The following is a 12765-nucleotide window of genomic DNA, read 5'->3' as shown; positions in this document are numbered from 1 at the left end:
CTCCTTTCTTTGGGAGCTTGATGAGGCAACCCTCCTTCAACTCCGATGGAACTTCCTCTCTCTCCCAGATGTCTCAAAATAGAGGGTATAGCGTTCCAAAGCTTGTCTCATCATCAGCTCTCAGTGCTTCTGCCGGAATGTTGTTTGGCCCTGCAGCCTTCCCATTTCTCAGTGGTTTAATGGCCTTGTGGAGCTCCTCCTTGGAAGGGACATCACTTGCAATCTGCAGGTCACTTTAAGCTGGCTGGATGTCCGCTGGATTCTTTCTTTCTTTTTCCTTTATTTATTCAGGGAAACCCATTGAGAGCAAGCTCTCTTTTTCAAGGACGCCCTGATAACAAACATTTGAATCACATTACAATGTCACAACTAATTTAACAATAAAGCAAAAAAGAAAAGAAGGAGCATAAAACAACATTAAAATAATCGCAAAAGGTGGTGAATCAGACAATACAGTGAGGACATGGATAACAACACAGAGATTTAAAAATCAGATGCAAATAAACAGTTTTACATGAAACAGGTGCAGTCACTATGTAGTGTGTCCTCAAGAAGCACCCTGAATGTCTCTATTGAGACCAATCACACCAGTTTCAGAGTGGAGTGGAGCTGGTCTGTTCAAGTGGAGTGGAGCTGGTCTGTTGATTGAGTGGAGCTGGTCTGTTCAACAGCTCCTCAAAATGCATCTAAGTCTCTGTCCTTCCGCATCTGGAATTTTGAGAATTGGGGTGCACCTGATTGCACCCTAATTCCCCAACCTACAGGCCCTGTGACAGACACAACACAGGCCATGGTAGGCCAGGCTACAAGGGCTGTGACAGCTTCTTGTTGCCTAATACTCTGTGGCATGTTGATGTCACTGCTGTTTTTATACTCTGCCACTTCCCTTCAATGGTCTCTTTCTCTCTCTGCTCTTGTAGGACCTGGAACTTGTTGGCGAGTGTGATCTCAAACACTTCTAGCCCGCTTCTTTCCTTGAGAGGTATGGTGTTGTACCTCTGGTGATTATTGGTTTCCCCAGTCCAGTTTCTCTTCAGTATGCGGGCGACCAGGAGATGGTGGTACGAAGCAACATCTGCTCCTCTTCTGACGCGCACATCTTGAAGAGATCTTCTGAACCTTTTTCCAATGCACACATGGTCGATTATTTTAGGTGTCATCAGGTCTGGTGATACCCAGGTTGCCTTGTGTATCCTTCTGTGATGGAGGAAACTCCCGCCGATGACAAGGTTGCTTGTGGCACACAGGTTGATGAATCCCATTTTCATTAATTTCCCCCGAGCTTGCAGCTCCATTATCTCCTCATAACCCCGGTTGTCGCTGCCGATCTTTTCTTTGAAGTCGCCCATGGTGATGATTATGTTTCGCCTTGGGAGGCGGGCCTGGATGATTGACAGCAGTCTGTGGTAGAACTCCTCATTGACATCCTCATTGCTCTCATTTGTTGGGGCATAGCACTGGATGTAGTTGTCATCATGTGGTGTGTCTTGGGCAATTAAACCTGGTGGCGCCCACCCCTCTCCAGGTTGGAGGCAGTTTAACGTCGTACCCAGGACGTAATCATGGACCCAGTCACTCATCATCACACTTCCGAAAAAAGGCAATCTCCAACTGTGCCAAAACTACCGTACCATCAGTCTTATTAGCCATCCCAGCAAAGTTCTACTGAAAATAATACTAAATAGGTTAAAACCTCAAGCTGAACTGATAGCTGAAGAACAGGCTGGATTTAGGGCAGGGCGGAGCACCACAGAACAAATATTCAACTTAAGAATCCTCCCGAGCCTATGGAATGAAAAAACGCTGGAAAAAAAAATGATGACCAACAACAACAATGGCATCTGCTCAGACATCAAAGTCAATGGACAGGCACTGGACACGGTGTCTAGCTTCAAATACCTCGGCGCAATCCTGTCCGATGAAGGATCCAAACGGGAAGTCCTTGCCAGAATTGCCTAAACAACTACTGCCCTGGCAAAACTCAAGCCTATATGGAAAGACAAAAACATCAGTCTGGCATCAAAGGTGAGACTACTGCGCTCACTTGTGATCTCAATCTTTCTATATGCTTGCGAAACTTGGACCCTTACAGCAGAGCTGCAGAATACAGAACACGAAGATGAGATGCTACAGAAGACTCATGGGTATCTCCTACACCCAACATGTCACTAACGAGGAAGTCCGGCAAAAGATCAGCCTAGCCATCGGCCCACATGATGACCTGCTTACCAGTGTCAAAGCGAAAACTGAGGTGGTACGGACACATCACCAGATCCTCAGGCCTCGCAAAGACCATCCTGCAAGGGACCGTACAAGGTGGAAGGAGACGAGGGAGACGGAAGAAAAGAAGGGAAGACAACATCGGAGAATGGACTCACATGAAACTCAGTGAGGCAATGAGAGCTGCCGGGGACAGAGAGGGATGGAGCTGGTCATCAGGTCTGTGGTGCCCCAACGACCCTCCGGGGTTATGGGATAGGTACAGGTAGGTACAGCAGCACTGGATGATGTCCATATTTATCCTCCACTTTTCTGTTCGAAAACAGGCTGTGATGATCCGTGTGCCATGAGTCTCCCATCCAATGAGAGCCCTCTGTGCAGACTTGGCCAACATCAGGGCCACTCCCTGGCTGTGGGGTACGTTGTCTCCCTCGTGGCCCGAGAACAACAACAACATCTCCCCTGTGGCTAACCTTTTCTGACCGGAACCGGTCCACCTTGCCTCACTGATTCCCAGGAGTTCCAGATTGTACCTTCTCATCTCGGCTGCCACTTGTGTTGTTTTTTTGGAGCTGGGCGTAAAAGATGTCCTTGTCTTCCTCTGGGGCTACTTCAATAAGGGCATAGACATGCACGATGGTCACTTTGGCATGTCTGGTGTACAGCCTTGCCGTGATGATGCGTTCGTTCATCGGTGTAGGGAACCAGTAGGGAACCACAAAAGGCAGGTGTATATCGGTAAAGAGGGATAATTTATGGAATAACTTAGATAAAGAACTAAAAATGTGCAAAACAGCCACTACATTTAAAAAGATGTTCAAAAATAAGTTAAATTAAAAATAAAATTAAACAAATATAAAACATTATGATAAAGTATTCCAACAGTTAGTAAAAAGAAAAAAATCCAATGTACAGTAGCCAAAGTTGACTTAATACAGGGATTAATGCATTATTATTGAGGAGTAATGGGTGCATTAATTTGTATACTTACCGAACTTGGCACCAGCTTTGGACATGAATCGTATGTATATGGACAGAATATTAGTAATGTGTATGTGTAATGTGCTTCTTTTTTTACATGGATACGTGTGAGTGTGAGTGTATGTATGTGTATAAGTGTGTAGCCATGATATGGGTGTATTTGCTTTGGTGTGTATGTGTTTGTATGAAAATATGTGTGTGGAGCTAGAACCATATTCTGTGACCAATTAGCCACAGAGTATGGTATGGTGAAGCATCGAAGGTGCATCGGTGTGTAAATATGGACCCATATTCTGTGGTCAAATAGCCACATAGTATGGTGAAACATAGAAACAAATTCTATTAAGTGAAACCTGACATGTTTCCTGTATCTGTTCTTGGACAGTCTCTCCTTTTGAATTATCCAATGCATTCAGTTTCGTTACATCAGTGTTTTAAAACTGATATTTCATTTTGTTTTGAAATTTTTGTTACTTTTGTTATCTTTGTTACTCTTTGAATAGTGTATGTAAAAGCCAAGTCTTTTACTTAGATGTTGCTCTGGTGTTGGCCTTGGTGTTGAAGATCGGGGTCAAGAAAGAAAGAAAAGAAAAATGCTCATTAGATTGTTCATAAAATAATAGGATCATAAGTAGCACATTCTGATTTTGGATTGTATAGTTACCTTGCCATGATGTAACTCCAACGGTGGGCGAGCAATCAAAAATAGTTGCTCCATTGGTTAGAAATTAGTCCCCCCCCCCCCCCAACGCGTCCCGTCGCGTCCCGTCCTTTCAAAAGACCTTTTGAAATGACCAGGTCCAGGCCTGGATTTACAGAGGCTTATGTCTAAAAACACATTGACTGCAAATTCTCTCTCTCACACACACAAACACACACACACAAAATAACAGCCACAACACTACCAACATAGTCGTACTACAACCTGAAAAGAACTACTTCGTAGATTCAACATGTAAACAATAACTACACCAACCAACATAGTCATAGATTCAACGTCGGCGTTCCGATTCCACAACCTGAAAAAAAAAAGCTGCATAGCAACATCTTTAACCACATCAGCACACATACGACACAATCACACATACGCCACCAGCAGCGTCCAACAGCATACGCCACATCCAACAAACTGCAGCATGAGCTGCAGCATCCAGCAAAGGTAAAGGAAACATTTGTCCTACTTTGAGGTGTCTTCAGAGAAAACCCCCGGCGGACCCAGGTCTTTGGCGGAGACCACCAGTGGAGACCGCCGTGAGGTGACCAGAATACTGATCACTCAGCGATCAACCACAGTGGAGGTCCACCGAAGACCAGGGTCAACAGCGCGGACGAATCCCCCCCATGCGGGCGAATCCATGGATAGAGCGAGATCTCCATCTCTAAGGGCATCCTCGGCTTGAGCCTTCCAGCGGCATCTCGTCTTAGGGCACAAGAACAGTCTCAGCACAGTCTGTGTCTCCACTCTGAGAAAGAAAGAAACAAAGAAACAAATATTAATTCAAGTGACCGAGAGCCAGATATACGTGTAGTGTATACACAGCCTAATGCAGGTGTCTTCAACGTTTTCAGGCCAAGGACCCCCTAGCTGAGAGAGAGATGAAGCAGGGACCCCTCTATATCGTATAAAATTGTGTTTCAGATTCAACATTTTTTGTTTACGTGGTCTGCTTTTTTCCCTCTACAATTATACCTCTTTGCCAAAAATAGCCGATCTACAAGCTTGTGCGAGCTTGTAGATCTGCTATTTTTGGCCAAAGTTCTCCTCAGAAAAGGGATACTAGGGTTCAAGTGTTGTGAACTTGTAGATCTGTTGACATTTGTTCAGTCAAACTGAACAAATGTCAAACTAAAAAGCAAAATTCAAATATGATTATGTTGGAGGGTCCCCAGTTCAAATATGATTGTTTTGGGGGGGTCCCCCGTTCAAATATTATTTTGGGGGTCCCCAGTTCAAATATTATTATTTGGGGGGGGTTCCCGGCTCAAATATGATTGGGGGGGGGGGTCCCCAGTTCAAATATGATTATTTGGGGGGGTCCCCAGTTCAAATGTGATTATTTGGGGGGTCCCCAGTTCAAATATGATTATTTTGGGGGGGGGGGTCCCCAGTTCAAATATGATTTTGGGGGGTCCTCAGTTAAAATATGATTATTTTGGGGGGGTCCCAAATAACATAACATAATAACATTATATTATACTATTATCATAGGTATACCATTGTAAACTAATTGTACGATTATTGGATTTTTATTACATACTAGGTCATTATATATCATATATTATACATTATCTATAGCTTACAACATAACATGCACACGACACTTTTGTACACTTATGGCCCAACACAGAAGACCAAGCCCTGATAGACCGTAAACTGTGGGCTCAGACCTGTGTCCACAAAGTCAGTAACAGACAACAGTGGGTTCATTTTAGTTCAATGTCTTAATCCTTCCTTGAGTCCAAGTCCTGTACCCTTTTACAATGAGACTGTGGATGATTGTGGGTGAGCGGTCCAACTAAGGTGGGACTCAGGGTGGTTGGACGCCCCTGCCATGCACAGCCCCCAGTGAACATGGCTCACAAAGTTCACTGGTAAGTTTATTCCATTATAACCCCTGAGATGAGCACAATTTAGGAGGGCCCCCTCTGGTGGTCAAAATAAATCATTACACATCTCTCCAGTTGGGACAGTTTTTGGGAAGTGATAGATAGGCGAGAGCACAAGAGGATTTAATTTGCCCTTTTAAACCTCTCCCATCAATAACAATACCTAACCCTAACCTCAGTAAAACTATGCCTAAACCTAACCTTATCCCTAACCATAACCTCAGTAAAACTATGACTACACCTAACCTTAACCCTAACCCTAACCTCAGTAAAACTATGACTAAACCTAACCAGAAGAAAGTATTTTCAGATGGGGGTCTGCGGCCAAATACATGCATAGCAAAATATGTTTTTTCAACAAACAAAAATATATATGTATTCAAAGATTTGCACACATTTTCACGATTTTTCAAAAACATTGCAGATAGCGTGGCACTCAGTGCTGCGCTATGAGCTTGTAGACCTGCTATTTTTGAATAGCCAAAGAAATGTAAAAATGACACAGATGCGTTCCCGGTCTTAATGTGTTAACTGCAAAAGACCCTGTGAGGGTACATTTTTCCGCTCATGCATATCAAACTGGGGGTCCCGGTCCTTGAATTTAAGCAAAGGTTATAAACCCACTGGTCTCTAGCATTGGTTCTCAAAGTGGGGTCCGGGGACCCCCAGGGGTCCTTGAGGGAGTTCCAGGGGGTACCCAGCTAAATGAAGGATAGTTAGGAACCAAATGGACCCTTACGGTTCTGTAACTCTGAGAGTGTACACATGGAACCAAATGGACCCATAAGGGTCCATTTGGTTCCATGTGTACACTCTCAGAGTTAAATTGTAGTATATTGTACAAGTGTCAAACATAGTTGGAAGGTCCAGACAAGTACAAGTTCCTTAAGTTGGTTTATTGTATAAAACAGCACAGACGTACAGGAGGCCTTGCTGCTACATGTGGTCGGTGGAAGTGGCCGTAGCAAGGGCTCTGGGGCTATTGTCCTGTCTGAGGTACTTATAGGCTGGTTGTCCATGTATGTGTATGTATGTGCTCTCACTGTCCACATGTGTAGGTGTCTATGTGTGTGTGTGTGTGTGTGTGTGTGTGTGTGTGTGTGTGTGTGTGTGTGTGTGTGTGTGTGTGCATGTTTAGGGAATGTGTGTGTGTGTGTGTGTGTGTGTGTGTGTGTGTGTGTGTGTGTGTGTGTGTGTGTGTGTGTGTGTGTGTGTGTGTGTGTGTGTGTGTGTGTGTGTGTGTGTGTGTGTGTATGTATATGTGTTGAGGTACGTGTGCGTGTGTGTGTGTGTGTATGGGTGTGTTTGTGTATGTGTACTTATCTGTGTGACTATGTTGTATGTGTGTGATTTTACAATATCATTTGGGATCCCGGAGATAGAAATGCTGTTAAATGGGGGTCCGTAGCCTCTAATGCATGTCAAACTGGGGGGTCCTTGAAATTAAAATGGTTGAGAATCACTTCTAGAGCCGTAAAGATCTTCTCTTATGGGGGGGTCACTGGCATATCTTTTCAAATGGGGGTCTGCGGGCCAATAAGTGTCAATTTGGGGGTCCTTGACATGAAAAGGTTTAAGAACCACTGCATTTAGACACTTAAGCTCAGAAATAACTAGACTGTTAATGAACCATTTACCATTCATTAAACCATTCCCATATTAACCATTATCATATGCAATGATTTGGCGGTGTGACTCTGCTCATGTGATATTAAAAGATTCCCTGTGCAAAATGTCACAGATCTTCAATCACAAACCCCCCAGAGCAGAGCATAAAATACAGTTTTACATAACATTGAACCTTCAATGCATAATGAAAATACCACGATCATAGTACAATCCATAGAACACAGTACAATACACAGAATCATAGAACCACAGTACAAACACAGAATCAACCTATAACAATATGAACTAAAAGCCACGGGGAGGAGGTCGGGGAGGTGGAGGGAATTTGAAAACAAACAGCTGTACACCCAGCTTAGACAGCGAAGCACATAGACTGAACAGAGAACAGAGGCTGCTTAAATGAACCGCCAGAGTTGCACTGTGGGTATCAGGGCGTGAGTAAATAGGCTCTATGCACAGCAGCCATATTGGGAATGAATTGGGCCCCTTCCTTACTTCCTTCATAGGTGTTACCAATGACACTAATTAAGGCTCTGTTCCATTTAGTGTGGCATAGTGGTTGTCTTATTTTAACAAACCCCCATAACTCTGAGAGTTACACACCCACCATAAGGGGCCATTTGGGAACCAAAAGTGTTTCTACTTTCTAGTGAGCCACCATGCACGATATCAGCACCCTGACCAGAATGGAACAGAGCCTTCATTAGTATCATTAGTAACACCTGTGAAGGAAGTAAGGAGAGGCCCAATTTCTTTCCAATATGGCTGCTATGCATAGAGCCTATTAGCTTGTAGCGAATGAGAATGACAAGAGGTTGTACGTACTGACTTAAAGGAGTACGACTGTATAACTTGTTAGCGAATGGGGGGGGGGGTCCGGGGAGTGTGAATGAAGTATATCAACATTCTGCCTTCTGTGTCTACATGAACTATCGTTACACTGAATTCTATAGAGTCAGACTATAGTGTTGGACTTGGGACTGACCTATGAGCAGCACAGCACAGGTACCAGGCTTCGTAGCGCCATCGGTAGCAGGGTTTGACGGGACAGGGTTTCTGCACTGCTCCATCTGGCAGGAGGGGCACGGCCTGCCGTCCCCCTGAGGGTCCTGGACCGCCAACCTCCGGCGCCACAGCTTGCCTGGAGGACAGAGAGACATGAAGACACACCGTGGAGACAATGAGAGACTGATCAGTACTGTGGTGGACAGTAACGGATAAAAGCGTCTGCTAAATGACTGTAATGTAATGTAAATGTGTGTGTGTGTGTGTGTGTGTGTGTGTGTGTGTGTGTGTGTGTGTGTGTGTGTGAATATATATGAATATATATATATATATATATATATATATATATATATATATATATATATATATATATATATATATATATATATATAATCATAGAATAATAATTGTAATATATGGTTAGTAATAATCTATATCTACAAAGTAACAAGTAACTAAAGTTTTCAAATAATTGTAGTGGAGTAAAAGTACAATATGTGTCTCTGTGTAGCAAATTGGAAATACACCAGTAAAGTAAAAAATGTACTCCTACATGTAGGCCTACAGTACTTGAGTACATGTACTCGGTTACTTTACAGCACTGACTATACGCTGACTACTGTGTGTCAGCGTCACAAACACAGTAAAACATATATACTGTATATACATATATTCACTTCACATATGCTACATTGTTGCTTTTTACAAGTAACATAAAAGTTAAATGTATTCTAAGCACTTAATTAGCCAAACTCACCTTTTTAACTTAGTTTTAACAACAAACACTCGGTCGTGTCTTGTGTTTGCTGCTGCTGTGTGTGTGTGTGTGTGTGTGTGTGTGTGTGTGTGTGTGTGTGTGTGTGTGTGTGTGTGTGTGTGCGTGCGCGTGTGTGTATTGTGTGTGTGGGGCTGCTGCTCCATTGCCGCGCTCTGGCCCTCTGATGTTCGCCGAAAAGCAGGTGGCGCGGTGACGTCATAAAGAGCAGGCATGAAATAGCCGACCTACAAGCTCACAATGCGTTGCACCGCGACGCATTGTGAGCTTGTAGGTCTGCTATTTTCAATTGGCCGCAATGTACATAGGGTTGAAAGTGGTTAATGTATGTTTTGTAATAATAATCCAAATCTACAAAGTAACTAGTAACTCAAGTTTTCAAATACTTGTAGTGGAGTAAAAGTACAATATTTGTCTCTGAGGTGTAGTGGAGTAGAAGTAAAAGTACTGAAAATTGGAAACACTCCAGTAAAGTAAAAAAGAAAACCTCAAAATTGTACTTAAAGTACAGTACTTGAGTACATACTCGGTTATTTTACAGTACTGACTATAGGCCTCAATAAAATAAAACACATATATTCACTTCACATCAAACAATGCTTCATACTGAATAGTAGTTCTTTTTACCAAGTAACATAAACGTGAAAATGACATGCTACCCACTGAGCATTTTTCGGTCTAATAGACGTATAAAACACGTCTAAATGGCCCCTATACGGCTAGGCTAAAACAGGTTTATAATTGGTCTACTGGTGAAAGTTTTTTAGCGGTATAGGTTTAGCCTAGCCGTTTAAAAGACGTCTATTCAACGTCTATATATATACCTCTTAGACGTCTAAATAACAGCTAATATACGTCTAAAGCTATATTTAGACGTTTGTTAAACGTTTATTTTTATATCAAATGTATACCCCATAGACGTCATTTAAACGTCTATTTAATTATAAGGATATGAATACTTATAATTAAATCCAGACGTTTAAATAAGATCTAAACTTATTAGCATTAGATAGACTACAAGACATATATTCATTTAAAAGCCTCAATATTTAATGCAGATCCAGCTTCTCTATTTAAAAAAAAATTCTAAAGGGAACAAATTTAACCTGTTATCCTTACCTTGATAAATGTGGTAATGTAGTCCCAGGATGTTCTTCTGACTATGTATTTACATTGTTATTGTAGAAAAGGCCCCCAACTTATAGGTTTAAGCATTTAATTATATGTATTATTTCGTTGGCATTCTGATATTGCACTTATAGAGGTCTGACTGTGAACACTGATTGCCAAGCTAAAACTATCCAAGTGCTTTATTCTGAATAGCGGGTCAAATCCCGCGAGAGTTACCGCGATATCGCGGGATTTCAGTGAGAAAGTTCTAGAAGCCACAGACATTCAGAGACATTCCTGACGTCAATACAGACAGAGTATTCAGTCGTCTTTAAGATGTTACTTCAGTTAGTTTGAGCCTGCTCCTAACTAGAGTGTGTTGTGTGCGTCAATGACCACGTAAGTTCATTGTTGATGTTAATAATATTTATGGACCTAAAACATGCTCATTAAGTTTGTAAAGTGCTAACTAAGCTAAGTGCTATCTAAGCTAGTACCTGTTGCTTTGCTAATATCCATTGTCTGAATTAGCTCCATGACTCGTCAGTAATGGCGGACGTTCAGGGATGATTATAGTTGGGCTAATTTATACCCTGTCATTCTCTCACAATCCTTAATATGTTGGTTATTAAGAATAACTACTGCATATGAGTTTGACTGTTTATTCTATGTATATTTGTCATGTCATGTAATGCATTCTGCCTAATTTAAGCTGCAGTACTTTCTGCTCACAGCTGCATATGAGAGTTTCATCTATACATAATAGGAAGGATTGTATTTGGATGTACTTTGAGTCCTACACTATACTACCTAAACTGTGAAGTGTTATATTTGGTAAAGTATCTCTAGCTAAATGTCTCCATTTAACTGGTTTTATGTGTGTTTACCTGAACCCCTTTGGTACATTGTACTTGATAATTAATGCACATATTTCTGTCTTTATATTCTGCTTATTTCCAGAAAACCACACACACATGTGTATTATTGTTGAACTGTACTCCATGTCTGTGGCTGAAAAGGAGAAAGTAAAAGGAGAAAACCCAGCATCAAGCCTCTCTCTGTTCTATTCTTTAATATCTGGAATGAGGGCCCCTAAAGTGGTGTTCTGGCCGACACACCGACATGAACCAAGTGAACAATAGCAATCAGCACCCCAAAATCAGTATAGCTGTATTCCCTTCACTACATTAATGGTCCTTCGATCCGGAGATCACTGGGTTTACGTCAAAGATGGAACCATTTCCAGAATATGAGGTTCAAGATACACGCCCCAGACGACACATTCATCCCCCTGTGCGCTATGCAGATTATGAAGTGGATCATCTGGGCTACATCAGTCAGAGATGGAGAGAGGAAGTAGAGACAATTCCCCAGGAGGGTAAGGCCAGGATGACCCCTCTCACCTTCCCCTATGACTCTCCCTCACCAAGTCACCAGCAGAGGCGGGATGCTTTTCCTCTAGAGATGGACCTGTGCTATGGCGCCGAGAGGCAACAGCACATCCAGGAGAATCAGCTAGCCCCCATGCTGTCTTCAGAGAGAGATTTTAGGGAACGGTTTCAAAGTCACACTACCCCCCTATCCCCCTCACTGGACCCCAGAGCAGAACTACAGAACATTCGCCATGAGAGGCACCTCCTTCAGCAGACACAGCAACACATGTCTTCAGAACTCACCGAGATGAAGGCATTGCAAGCAGAAATGAGACAGCTAGTGAATGCTGTCCGCAACCTACAGACCCCATCATCCCTCTTTGGTAGCAACATGGAGTTAACGGCGACACAGCCAAAATCAACAGTTAAATGTGAATCTGATGGTGAGGAAGAGGATGACTGGCCTGAGCCACCACCGTGGACAGGTCCAGTAGAGCAAGAGGCGGTGCCAGCACGAATCACTAAGCCGTTTGTGGGCCAGCCACGAGTCCCACTCTCAACAGGTAAAGCCCCCCCTGTTAAGACACCTGATACTGCTCATTATACACCTCCCTGGTTCAAGCCTGTCCAGCCTCCACTGCATCCATGCAGTTTTACTCCTGCTGAGCAAATGTATTCTGCAGCCTCTGGTGGTCACAGGAGTGAGCCCGCCAGTATCCCAGCACCTCCCCTGCACCCACACCATTATAGACCAGCTAATTCTGCCAGTAACCCAGCGCCTCCACAGCAGCCTTCACTGCATCCACACAGTTTCACACCAGCTAAGCCTAGTTTCCTACCGTATCCTGTAGCTTATGGTGGTCATAGAAGTGACCCCGCCAGTTACCCAGCACCACCACAGCAGGCTCCAAGCATGTCATGGGCACAGCCACTGCCCTCCAGGTTGCCTCAGAGACAGAACCCTGTAATTTCAGAGTCAAGCTACCATGGGCCACGCCCAACAATCCCCATCTTCAAGAGTCATGACCCAAGTGAATTTACAAGACTCAAGATCTCACTGGAGAA

This window comes from Gymnoscopelus microlampas (assembly GCF_963454915.1).
Source record: "Gymnoscopelus microlampas genome assembly, chromosome: 13".
Classification (NCBI taxonomy): Eukaryota; Metazoa; Chordata; class Actinopteri; order Myctophiformes; family Myctophidae; genus Gymnoscopelus; species Gymnoscopelus microlampas.
This window is presented reverse-complemented; position numbering follows the sequence as displayed.